A 13,921-nucleotide genomic window follows, 5' to 3' on the forward strand; every position below is an offset into this window, starting at 1 on the left:
TGACTCATTAAAGTTTTGCCTACGTGCTGCAGAGGAACAGGAGGAAGGAACCTTCAGTATATGTTTAACTATGAGTAAACACCACCCTATATGATGTTTCTATTTCCTTGAAATTTGGTTGCCTAAACTCCAAGCTGTACAGCCTGTGATCTTTAATATTGCACTAGTTTCCATATCTTTGACTATGACCCCGGGCAGCTATGTGGGTTGGGCCCAAAGATTGAGGACAGTGGCAATCAAGTCTTAAAGAGCTAACTAACAGCACACTCATAGACAGCCCTGGCTGATTTGAAGAAGAGAGGAAGGGCCTCACAAGAGCATCTTACTCAAAACAGTACCATCAAATCCTGGAGCAAGGGAGGTTCTTGAGGATACTCACTTTTGGCAGGTATGGCAGAGCAGTCCTCACACTCATAAGTGTTCATGGGCATGGGTGAGGGGGAAAGTGATAAAGCAGGTGTTGTGACACTGTGATGCAAATACTGCCTTGTATGTATGACATCATAATCCAAGAATGAAAGGGTGGAACCTGTGTTATGACATCACAGTGCATATTTTGGCTTCATTGTAGTAAGATACAGATTGCCCGTGTTTACACAACACACTTAACCATGTCAGATAGCTTATGGTTCTGTGAATTTTGCAAGCCCTGAAAATGGGTTGCTTTCGTATCCTAGCTACACTAAGCATGTTGTGTGAAAGAATGAATGGAGTTGCCTATACAAGGCTGCTCTTTAAAGCACACATCTCTCTTTGCACTGTTTTGCTAGTGATCAACATTTCACTCTCCCACTGCACTATAAGCACACAGCTCCAAGCCCTGGTCTTCATGTGGACATCAAGACTTTCAGTGCAGCCTCAAAGATCTCTGATGGTTGCTATCAAATTTATACTTTGAGTCAAAAGGGAGAAATAATCAGCCACATTGCTGATAAGCAATCATCGCATTATGTTTATTTTTAATGATACTTCAATTAAAATAAAAGCAAATTTGGTTTTGTCCCCATCATTCACTACTTTTTGGATGCTACCACTAGCATACCGCTAAAAGGCTAAACATGGCATCCATCCTGCTAGAATACACAGCTTCTCCCAAATCTTGGAGAAGCAAAAAGTTGCAAATCAGAAAGTGCCTGGTTTCTTGTCAGAGAAGGACGTTTCCATCTATGTAGAATTCCTAGCGAGAGATCAATTATTTTTTTGCCTTGAGATTGTCTCCATTTCTCCATAGTAGATATGACTGTGCTATTTGCACAGCTAAAGTGGGCTCATTGCAGACACAATGGCCTGTGCCCAGATTTTTAAATTTTATGCTCCCCAAATGTTTAAAAGCGGGCCATTTTTAGAAGTGTTAAGGATTGCTTCCCTTGCAAACATCTAAGAGCTTCTGATGCATCTTCTTGTGAGGGCCTTAATGCAAGCCATAAATAGGCTGCATTGATACTTTTCCATCAGAAGTGCTTTAAAAAGAAAGTCATCATGACTGCCCAACTCCATTAACTATGGGATAGGCTATGGATCAGAGGCATGAATAATAGACTTGGCTTCTGTACCACTGAAACAATATGCTGTAATTAATTTTGAAGCAATAATGTCCACAAGTTGACTAGCTATTTTAAGATGGTGGGGAAGCTTCAAGGAAGGACATTGTTGTCCTTTGTACCGTCCACTCCAGTTTTTCTTTCCATTATGGCCTTCACTTGCTCAGTTTAATCCCTTTGAGATCACAGCTCAGTGAGAAGGAATGTGGAAGAAGTCCCAAAATTAATTACTGCCTTCTCCAGTTAAAACAATCTGGGAGTAACCAACAAAGAAGATCTGCCTAATTCTTTGTCATCTTCCTGGAACTCTCTGGAATTCATCTCCAGCATGAAAATTCTGATGTGATGAGTCCAGGTATTAGACAGGCCATGAGAGGGTGTATATTTCAAGGTTGACTTTTTCTTTCCTGTTGATGACCATGCTCATTTCAAATCAAATAAACATGTCCTTTTGCGCATATAACCCTACTGTAATTGTCAGAAGGAGTAGGCTAGCATCTTTTCTGACTAAAATTGTATTAAAAGGCATAAGCATCTTTTATAAGCATCTGATGAAATAAGGTGCAGCTTACAAAAGCTTGTGCTTTGTAATACAATGTGTTAGTTGGAAAAGGTGCTACCAGACTCCTCCTGATTTTTTTGCCATGACTAAGATGATTCTTCTCCTACAATTACTGCAATTGTATGCCTCTTTTTGGTCTTCCCCTCCCCCATTCTCAGAGAAAGCATATGATCTTACCATGTTTCCCTAAGAGCTTTTATCTTCATCACTTGTTGACACCCTGAAAAAATACTCATAGAAACTATTCTACTTAATCGATGTTATCAACATAACTTTCCTAAGGTAGTACTTCTGTGTGTGAGTAAAAGAGAGCACAAGAGAAAAAGGTTCATTGTTATTTTATCCATCTTGATAGAACACCTGGCTCCTTTCTGACTTTAATATTTACTTCCTGATGGACCAGCTGGATTTCGATATAACTCAAGTGTTGATAGCTAATGTCTTACACTCCAATGGCATGGATAGGAAAAGCACAGTAAGAGGAGACTCATTCTAGTCATCAGGCTAAAAATAGTCAAACTGAGACATTAGGACCCAAACATGGCTTTTTTTTTTTTTTGCAGTCCCCACCACAACAGGATTCTCACAATTCTGAGGTTGAAACCATACAGAAACCAGGATGCTCACCCTATAATTGTTTTTTTAAAAAATGCCCTCCCAAAATTCAGGGGAGTCCATCCCTGCCTTCACCCACACATATGATGGATCCCTGTTTACCCTCTGCCATTCTCTTGCCTGCTGTGGCCCCCCAGCTTCCCAAAAGAATGCTAAGATTGCGCCTCATATTCGAACCGGCCACTTTGAAATACCTGTTCTCAGGTTTCATGTCAGACTCAGCAATAAATCTCGACTCTCCAGACAGTCAACCCAGGATTCAGGAACTTACTTGTACCAGAAGCTCACAGACTATTAGCCCTTCAAGGTAGTTCAGACACGAAGCACATCTATGAATACAAACTCTACCTTTATTCTAAGGTTACATTAACAGAATCTTGCAAGACTGAAAGTATTTCTCCCCTTCTTTCTTTTTACTCTCCAGAAAACTAGGGAGGGTCCCTTCTGAAATGTTTCTCATGTCCCCTCACCTTCTGTAGGCTGAGGTATCTTTTACATGCCATTTGTCTAGTCTGTGGCTCTTCCTCCTGTCTCCCAAGGTCATTCCCACATACTATTACCCAGACACCACAGTGATAAGTTATTTGCTTTATTGAAGAGAAAAATGAACTATGTGCAAAAGATCTATCTACAGAATTCCAAGCTTACGTAAATATCTATCTACCAGGCATTAAATTCTAGATCTTTTCCTCATGCCTTTCGAGACATCTGGGCATCTTTTCATGCCCTTGAAATTGGGAGGTATCTGCTCAGTCCTGATGTAACATTTCTGTCTGGCCTGGGAACCATTGCTTACATGACGGGTTCTATTCAGTTCCCAGTCATTGCTCCAGGACACGTTGGAGAGTGCTAACAGCAGTGATAGAAATAATTTATCGATTCTGGCAGGCATCAGGTCTTGGAGAGAGCCCAGTAAAGCTTTCACATTAAATGAATATAGCCTTCTTCTCCCAGGTTCTTACCTTGCTGTTCTCAGACAGTTTGATTTATATTCCAACGGGAGACTTCCCCTACAGTTTGAGTCGTCTGGATCATGCATAGAAGTCACCAGAAAAATACAATCTCCCCCCCCCCCGCCCCCCACACACACACAAGGAAAAGAAATCTGAACTGCACAGAGAATTGCAAGGGATCTGGCACATCTATTGAAGGTTTAGAAGGTCATGAGAGGTCCCTTACCTTAGGGATCATTGCTTTCATATTGAGCCTTAAGCGGCTGAGGATTTTCCAAAACAAAAGCTGGTCTGACTCAGCAATATATTGCACAGGATGAAGCCACTTGTCAATTCCCTGTCTTGTGGGAATGGGGGTGGGAGGCGTAGAGAGTAAGGAAGATCAGCTTGATGGAGATATGCAGGAACTGTAACCTAGGCAAAAGGGGCTGAAGCATTTTTTAAGTCCAGAACGAGATAACATTTGGAAGAGGTGAAGACAGATGCCTCCCTGATTCACTGGAGTATAAGATGGGGAAGGAGGTATGGCATAATCAGACTTGCAAGATTCTGTTATTATAGCCAATCACAATAAAAGTAGTTTTAGCCTTTCTGTGGAGTTGATTTCCTGGTCTGGTCTACCAAGTAGGCCTGACAGGAGGTGACTACTGAGGTGTACTGCCAAACTGCCACTTAATTTCAGCAGCATAAGGCATTTTGGGGGGTCTTAAGAGTAGAAATGGAAGTATTGACCTCACATTCCCATCTGTAACTCTTCCCCACCCCCCAAAAACAAAACCAACTGAGGAAGCTCAGCCACACTTCTTGCTGTGATGTTACCATATCAATATCTCTCAATACCTTTCTGCAGCCCTCTGGAAAATAGGGAGCCTGAATTGTGGTGACTTATCCCTCACTAGTTAGAGGGTCACCAAACTTTCACCCCTGGAAAGACCAACTCTAACCAGAACTGGTTGCGTCCCACTTTTCTAAACATGCACAGCTCTGATGGCTTTCATGGCAATGTTTTTCCAAAAGGGTAGCCTGCTTGTGAAATGATATTCTCTCTAGAGATAATGTGAGCTCCCTTCTGCAATTCACAAGATAAGCAAAGGCTTCTGCTTGTTGGGTTTTTTTTCACAGACTTTGAGGAATTGGCCTGATAAGTTTCCTTCAAATCAAGTGTGATTACTGGTGACTTCATGGGTACACACATGTCATATGTGGAGCAGCAGTGTGGAAGTGGTTTGCCATTATCTTCTTCCACAATGTTTTGTAGATTGCCCAGTCTAGCCAACAATCTGATATGTCCTGGAAGTCTCTTCTTCAAGTATTCACCAGGTCTGCTTAGCTTCTGACTCTAGAAAAGATCAGCCAGGTGCTGCCACTTGCTGAGAATTTGTTAGTTTTTTGCCTTTTTAAATAGTCAGTTTGACGTCCTCTAGAAGTTCAAGGTGGCAAATACAGCATTCTTCCCAACAACTCTTGTGGTAGATTGGGCTGAAACATTGTGACCCAGCTACAAGCCATGGCTGAGGATGAGTTTGAGACCAATTTTTCCCAACTGTTGTCTAGCATCCTGGCTGCTGTAGCATGCCACCTCTCACTTGTGCATGGCAGAGCTCACTTTATAGCACTGTTGTTCTCTGTGCACTGTCAATAAGAAATTTTATGATGGATAGACATCCACTGAAGTGAAATCTAAATGGATGAAACACATCACAAAAATAGGTACAAAGGGCATAATCTGTGACTTGCCCATTGTAAATGCAGGTCAATAACTCTGCCATTGTCTCCACCCTATGGAACATTCTTCCCCCAGAGGTGAGGCGGGCCCCCACTCTCCTGGCCTTCCAGAAAGGGGTGAAGACCTGGCTCTGCCAACTCGCGTGGGGCGAGAAAGGATACAACCAACCCTGGGGGTGGCTGGCGCCTTGAAGATGCTCCCAGAGTCTAATAACTCCTAGTTAACATCAATTTCTTGGAAGATATTTATTATTTATATAGGAAGTCTTGTTGTAATGTATTTTAATGAATATGTATTCTATTTTAATTAATATTTATTCTTTTTACTGTAAACTGCCCAGAGTCGCTCTGCAGTGAGATGGGCGGTAACAAATTTGAAATACAAATATAAATAAAATAAATAAGAAACAACATAAAGTGAATCAAAAGGGTACAGAAGTCCATAATCAGTGTCAGATGGTATGAACTCATAGGTGTAATCCAGCAGCCATCCCCCATCACTACCAAAACCTCCTCCTCTTTATCCCTTGGATTCAGAGGAACCAATATACATTTAGCGACCATCCTTTGTGAGATGGGGAGCGCCCTTTCATTCTTGTGTCACATGATCAGAATAAATAAAGGGCTGAAGGATGAATACCTTTTATCGCCGGGTCCCTTCCTCTGATTGGCAACCTGCCAAATCATTGCCTGACTGGCGTTTAACCAACTGGGGAAAATCGCAGCTTAGTGCTACGACAGGTGTTCAGTTGCTATCAAGATGCAGAACGTACATCCAACCAGAAGCAATCTTGGCGTTGGAAATGCCTTGGTAGATCTGATAAAGGAGCCAGAGTCTTTGCCCCAGTCAAATTCAAATCAAACCTCCCTTGAATGTTCAAAGTTGTAGTTCAATCTCTGCTGAAGGCACATAGATTCCCCACCTCCACGTTAACCAAGTGGAGGTTTTACGGACCTACAAGTCTGACTTGGTAAGATAACTTGCTACTTATTGAAGCATTCGCCAGAGAAGGCCTTCTTTGAACACAGATGGTCAAGAGATTCCTCCCACCCATGGGACAATCTCTCTTGCTTTCAGGATTGCTTATACAACCCAGTGAAAGAGGGAGGCCATCATGAACAGACATGCCCAATAAACTCTTAGGAACCGGGTGGGGTATGAATGCAGTGAATAAGTAGTAGTTCTATCAATATTCAGGATGAATGTTTATATAAAAACAGGGAAGAAATTTATCTTCTGTCATTATAAGGGAGGGAGAGAGAGAGAGATCTATTGCGTTCTAGTTCCTTCTGCAGGTTTTGCTAGTGGTTTCCCTACCCTCTGGAAATCTCTGGACTTTAAAAAAAAGAGAGAGAAATAAATACTGTGATGAAGCCTGTGGGAGTGTCTGTGCCAGACAGGTACAGCTTTTGTGATAGCATTAAAAACTCTGGAAAGATTACAACATGAGATGGCAGTTTTGAAGTACAATATCATGCCCCCATGTTCTTGCCCTTCAGAGGGGTAGACGTCATGTACAGTGGTACCTCAGGATACGAACTTAATCCATTCCGTGACTCTGGGCGTATCCCGAGTTGGTCGTAACCCGAAGGAAATGTCCCCATAGGGTTCAATGTAAATCCGGTTAATCCGTTCCGCCCTCCGAATTTGGTCGCAACCCGAGGCAATTTCCCATAAGGTTCAATGTAATTACCGTTAATCCGTTCTGGCGTCCACGGACCACGCGTCGGGCGGGAAAGCAGCCGGGCGCGGCGTGGTGCGGCGTGAAAACGGCCAGGTGCGGCGCAGCGTGGCCTGGCGCGAAAACGGCCCGGCGCGGCGCGAAAACGGCCGCGGACCACGCAGCAGGGCTGGAAAAACAGCCGCGGACCACGTGGCACGGGCGGAAAAATGGCCGCGGACCACGTGGCACGGGCAGAAAATGGCCGCGGACCACGTGGCATGGGCGGAAAATGGCCGCCGATCCAGTTCGTACCCCGAGGCGGAGTTCACAAACCGAGGTATATTTTGGGGCCGGAGCTGGTCGTAACCCGAAAAATTCGTGAGCAGAGGCGTTCGTATCCCGAGGTACCACTGTATTTGGGTTCTGGGAATAAATGCAGGTTAATGATGGGAAAGAGCCTTCACAACTTGGTTCTTTCCAGATGCACTGGGATTGTTGGGGAAAGGCTGGTGATGGAGATAGTCTACGTCAGTGTTGTCCAAACTTGGCCACTTTAAGATGAGTGGACTTCAACTCCCAGAATTCCCCAGCCAGCATGGCTGGCTGGGGAATTCTGGGAGTTGAAGTCCACTCAAAGTGGTGGACCACTTAAGTGGTCTACGTGTTCATCTCTTAGAAAATGTCAAAAGAGGCATTAGAACATTTTGGAGGGCCTGGGCCATTGCAGAATTGCGGTCTCATAATCCCAGCTCAGACATTTAAATATTTGCATTTAGGGAAGGCGGAGGAGAGAACTGCCTCAATGAAGAAACCATTTAGACTTTAAGGAATGTAAATCTAAAAAATAAACTGCTAAACAAGTTGTAAGAGGACCTAAAGTAGAAATGACCTATGAAGCCACAAGATTAGTATAGCATTGGAATATTGGTAAAAAGCTTTCTGAAAACTTTAGGCTTCTCCCTGCTTTGTGAAATCTGGTAATTACATGATAATGTGAAATATGGGAAAGTCCACACCCTGCAAGAGCTGTTTATCAAGTCAACTAGCTATTCATAAATGTCAAGAATACGTTGTCCACCCAGGTCTAAAAGAAAAACCTCTCCACCCACTTCTTTCAACAGCCAATCCTTTACACAGATTGTGCAATCTGATTTTCCTATATAAGGTGCATTTTTCCTGTAACTGCCTTGGGGTGGTAAAATTCAGGGTTGCTTAACTTCTTGAACTTGAAGCAAGGAAATGAGCTGAGAGCTTTCAGGAAGGAAGCTACAGTTCTGGCATTTGTGTGGGGTTTAAAAATAAGCACGCTCTTTTTGTACAGATTTCTCTACCCATCCTCCTTCAGGAGCATTCAGCCCTTGCAAATGATGAAACCATACACCTAAAATATGTATTCTGTGTTTTAATTTTTGAAAGTTCCTTTATGCATTGTGTTGCTTGTAATGTTTGTAATATTTTCTTTTATATCTTGGATCAAAATGAAAATAACCATTTATGTATAAATCATCACAATAGAAATAAGGCCAGTCACACTTGAAATGTTTTGGATTGGCACACAATTTGTACCCACCTGAGTCAGGATATAAAGGTGGCACAAATTGGCTGCCAATGTAGGTCATGGATCCAGCTTGAGCCAGGCTTAGATTAGACCTAACAAAAGGAATGGCTGAATCCTACTAATTCCACTGGATCAAGCCTTTTTAAGATTCTGAATTTGAACCCTCCTTCCTGCACATATTTTCTTCTCATGCATCCTACATCAATGCAATATTTTTTCTCCGATGTCGTCGTTTTTTGTCCATTGAAATCAGTCGCTCAGAAACCAGAAGTAGGTAGGGAAATGCATAATGCTGAAATATCTCTTGCTTAAATGTTTAGCTCTTTTGCCCGGAGTATTGATCCACCTGATCATTTCAAATGCTAAAATATACTTTGGAGTGGGGGAATGGCCCCCAAAGCCTCCCTCCTTTAAGAAGGCTCTGCATTAGGTTTATTCTGACCAAATATGGATCATACATGGATTGCTGAACTAGCACGTGATCAGCAACAAATCTTTTGCAAGTGTTCGTTGAAGAAATATTGGAGGGACGTTGAGGGAAGCCTCAAGTATGTGGTCAAACATTCATTTCAAGGAAGAAGAGCAAACCTTTAATCCAGAACAACTAAAGCAATTCTCCCAGCTTAGAACCTGCCAACAGCCACTGACTGGTGTTGAAGAAGGATTCCAAGGAAGAGGTTTTTTGCCCCGTGTCAATCAACACAAAAAAGCGATGAAGAGTGGGAGGAACTTTAGCGGAAAGATGGATATAAGACATGACTGGTAGAAGAGTACATAAGAAGGGAGGGAGCAAGTTAGAAAAATACGTTTAAATAAATCCAGTGTTTGTAAACCGACTCATATGAGAAGAGTTCTTCACTCCCCTTACAGCCTCTTACCTACCCCATTAATGCATTTTGGAGAGTATTGTATTTCTTGGAGGCAAATGGAGAGGGCATAAAACAAGGGAAATATTACTATTTATAATAACGCTATTATTTTCTGTGCTAAAGGTTTTGCAAATATGTCACACGCAATGACTCTGTAGTGTGCGGAAGCTGCAAAAGTGAAACCTCTAATCCCCATTCTCTTTTAAATGATGCATTTATTTGTTCGCCTTAGAAGAAAGCAGCGTGTAGACACTATTCTAATTGAAAACGTGCTTATCATGCCGTGATGCGATGCGTTGTTTCCTACCTTATTTCCTGCAAAGAAAAACAAAAGAATAGAAAAAGAAGGGGGGAAAAGAAAACAAAACCATTCGTGTATGCATATAAAGGTTTTGCATTTCTGAATACAGGCATATGAAGTTTTACATAATAGTTTTAATAAAGGATGCCCTATTTCGTTTGTCCATAGATCATCTTTATTATACGCAAGGCAAGGTTGATCAGCTTCCCTTTTAACGTGTTCAGGATGTTATATTATTCAACATGAATTGAACATTATCAACTAGGCACTGAAAATGAAAGAGCAAGACATTCCTGTTGCAAGAGGCTTTTTAAAATACTAATGGTGAGTGGGACATCTAGCGGCTGACTCTGGAAAAATAATTCTGGTTTTAGCTTTTGAAGATTTCATCCTTTAGTATAGCAATCATTTGACATTCTTACAGCCAACTCCTGTACAAATGTAACTGAATATAAGGGCCATAAAGTAGTTTCTTTGTTTTTAGTGCAATATATAAACCCAGCCATTTCACCTCAGTGTTACTCATACAACAGGCTACTATGGTTTAAGAAATTATGGTTTAAACAAATCCTGGCTTAGCATAACAAGCCCAGTGAATGAGTTAAACCCCCTATATATAGAAGGCTGAATTGGAATAATTCATTACAGATCTCCCAACCAACTCCCAAAGGGCAGGATGAAGCTAAATGAGATTTTGTTGTACAAGTACATATACAAATCTTCGCCAACCTATTGCCTTCTGTATATCTTATTCCTCCATCTACTACTACTTTACTAAAATTACAAGTACTTGAGAACATGCCCAATGAAGATAGGTAGTAGGAATTTGGGATATTCATTTTGAAGAAAAGAAGATTTAGGGGAGACATGATAGCTATGTTCAGATACATAAAAGGAAGCTACAGAGACAATGGTCAAGAACTATTTTTCGATTGCGAGAATGTACAAGAACAAGTCTGATAAATGTTGGAAGTGTCATCAGAAGCCCGGCACATACTACCATATGTGGTGGACATGCCCAGAAGCTAAAAGATATTGGATTAAAATCCACACATGGTTGGAAAAAATGACAAAACAACATATAGACTTTAAACCAGAGACATTCCTATTAGGAATTATACCTGAAACATATAGTAAAGAACTGAAATATTTGATTGTAAATGTTTTGACAGCGGCTAGAATTGTATTTGCTAAAAATTGGAAAAATGAAAAAGTACCTATGCAGGAGGAAGTCATTAAGAAAATTATGGAATGTGCAGAGATGAGTAAATTAACATTTGAAATTAGAGAGCAAGAAGACAAACAATTCTATATGATATGGGATTTGTTTTATCAATGGTTGGATGAAAAGATATAGTAATGTAATAGATCAGCAAATTATATAATAGAAACTTGACAAACTGATATAAATTACTATATATATATATATATATATATATATATATATATATAATCAATGGATAAAAATGATATAAATCTTATTATGAAAGCTGGTGTCATAGACTAGTAACAAATGAATAATAATTGATAACTGATAAATATATAAATATGTCTTGGATAGATGACATGAGACTTTATATAAATGATGAGTGAAGACTATGAAAGGATGGCACAAATGATTGGTAACTGGCTGACACACGGTTTAAAATGGAAGATGGTTTTTTATGCTTTTTATGCTATTGTTTGTTTGTGTTTGTTGTAAAAAATAAAAAATTTACTAAAAAAAAAGAACTATTTTTCAAGGCCACAGAAACTAGGACCAGAAATAAGAGGTATATTGCAGAGCTATGTAGATTTCATTTAAAGATAAGAAAAGCTTCCTGACAGTCAGATCTGTACAACGTTGGAAGAGTCTGCCTATGGAAGTTGCGGAATTCCATCTCTGGAGGCTTTGAAGAAAAGTCTAGTCAGCCACCTCTCAGGGATGGATTAACTGGTTTTTCTGAAGAGGGTTGCGCTAGATCAGAGTTCCTCAACCTTGGTGACTTGAAGATGTGTGGACTTCAACTCCCAGAATTCCCCAGCCAGCATGGCTGGCTGGGGAATTCTGGGAGTTGAAATCCACACATCTTCAAGTCACCAAAGTTGAGGAACCCTGGGTTAGATGATCCATGTGGTTTCTTCCACCTCTATACAGTAATACCTCGGTTCACGAATGCTTCTGTTCACAAACAATTTGGTTCGCGAACAGCAGCGTTCGCAAAATTTTGCTTCCATTTGCGAACTCTGCATCGGGTGATGAACACGACCCATGGCCATCTTCCCTGCTCTGACATGTGGTCGTGGCTTCCTCTAGGCAAGATCGTGGTCGCAGACAAACACTTGGTGTGAAGCTTTTTGGTGTCGCCTCAAGCAAGGTTAGTGTTCTCTCTCTTCATACTGTACTGTACTGTACTTTGTTTCATATTTTTGTGGTTAAAAAAAAATACATATGGTTCAGAACGGATTAACCTTATTTACATTGAACCTTAGGGGGAAATTTGATTCGGTTTGCGACCAGAATCATGGAATGAATTAAGTTTGTGAACCGACGTACCACTGTAGTTTTAAGATAATATTCTATTTTTAGCATCAGTCTACTTGAAAAATAGGTTCTTTAATGAGGTACAATATGGATCAACTTCATGTTCCAAAAAGCATTAGCATACACAGCTTTCGGAGACATAGTAACCATGTATGTCTGCTGTAATAAAAGATGTACGTGGTCTACATATAGAGCTTGGACCTAAAGGCTGTTGGGTGGCCAAAGGTCCAAGTCATCTTTCTTCCTTCCCACATCTTGCACTCACTCCTGTTGAAGCATTAAGCAATAATAATACGATTGGTTTGGTCTGGTCTAGAGTATTGTATGAACCATCTCTTGTGGCTTAAAAACCATGGCTTATTTCATTTACTTCGCAAAGTGGTTAATCCTATGTTTTTCCCTGATAAAACCAATCCTACTGGCAGGCTACAATGTATTATAATTTATTTAGAATAACTTAAAAAAACCCACAAAGAACATTTTACAGAAGGCATTTAAGGTTTCAAATCCGAGCAGTTTAAAAACTCTAGGACAAAAGACATCAGGGGCAGAAAAAAGCGAAGTGCCGTGTATGCCACCTTGAGCTCCTGAATGAAAGGTGGGATACACTTCAAAGAAACAAATACATAAATGTAACTAAAAGCATGGTAATCAATTACATCTTAAGCTAGTGGCGAAAGGCCCTTGGTCAACCATTCGAGGACCGCTTTCAGCATCATTACATTCACCTTGAAATAAACTCAGCACACAACTCGGATTATGTCTTGGCACCATGTGTGAACCCAACTCATTGTGGCTTGTTCAGAAAAGCGTGGTTCACAAAACTCTGCTTTCCACAGAACCCGCAGGCAACTCTACACTTCAAGTAAGCGGTGTGCTTTTTCTAGATTAGCATTTATCTTTAAGGCAAAGGCATAAGGTTAAACGCTACATCTTAGAAACTCAAGAAAAACAGAGGCGTAGCAGATGAGGTGTTTTTCTCCTGGCCATGCAGGAACTTGAGTCGTATTGAGAAGCTGCAGCTAATCTGCTGTTGCTCAAATAAAAGCAGTTACGTATATTTGCATACGTACACTTGGCAGGCCACCCACCTCCCAGAGGAAACAGCTTCTCGGAACTACCAAAAAGGATTAACTTGAAAATGTGTCCAGTTCCATTAACCGAGCCCCTGCCACAACCACCACGGACAGAGAGGTTGGTCTTTTAGCCCATTTGAATCGTGGCTTCATAGTCATGCTCTTTCCTATGGCTATATGCACACCCAGCATGGATATTAACCATGGTTTATTGGATAAACCCTAATTGCCTGAGTTCACACAGCACACCAGGCCAATAACGCCGCACCTTAACCTGTGACGTTAAAGTAATTCCTCTCCTCTGGATCTCAAAAATCATCGGGCGCCATAAAAAAGCAGGTAAGGGGCCATCTTGAATGTAGCATATCCTCCTTTTAAAAATGTGTATGGGAGAGGACATTAACTGAACTTGCTAACTGTGTTGCTGTAATTCCAGAGAGATGGCACTGGATTGGTTAATTCTTTGCTTCTCTCTGAAACGTGGTATGTGCTGATATAAGCTTGGCTAGGCAGTTATATGCACCCTACTTATC

Source organism: Python bivittatus, unplaced genomic scaffold, assembly GCF_059951505.1.
Source record: "Python bivittatus isolate LINGU-HERP-01145 unplaced genomic scaffold, Pbiv_v1 ctg000530_np1212, whole genome shotgun sequence".
Taxonomy (NCBI): Eukaryota; Metazoa; Chordata; class Lepidosauria; order Squamata; family Pythonidae; genus Python; species Python bivittatus.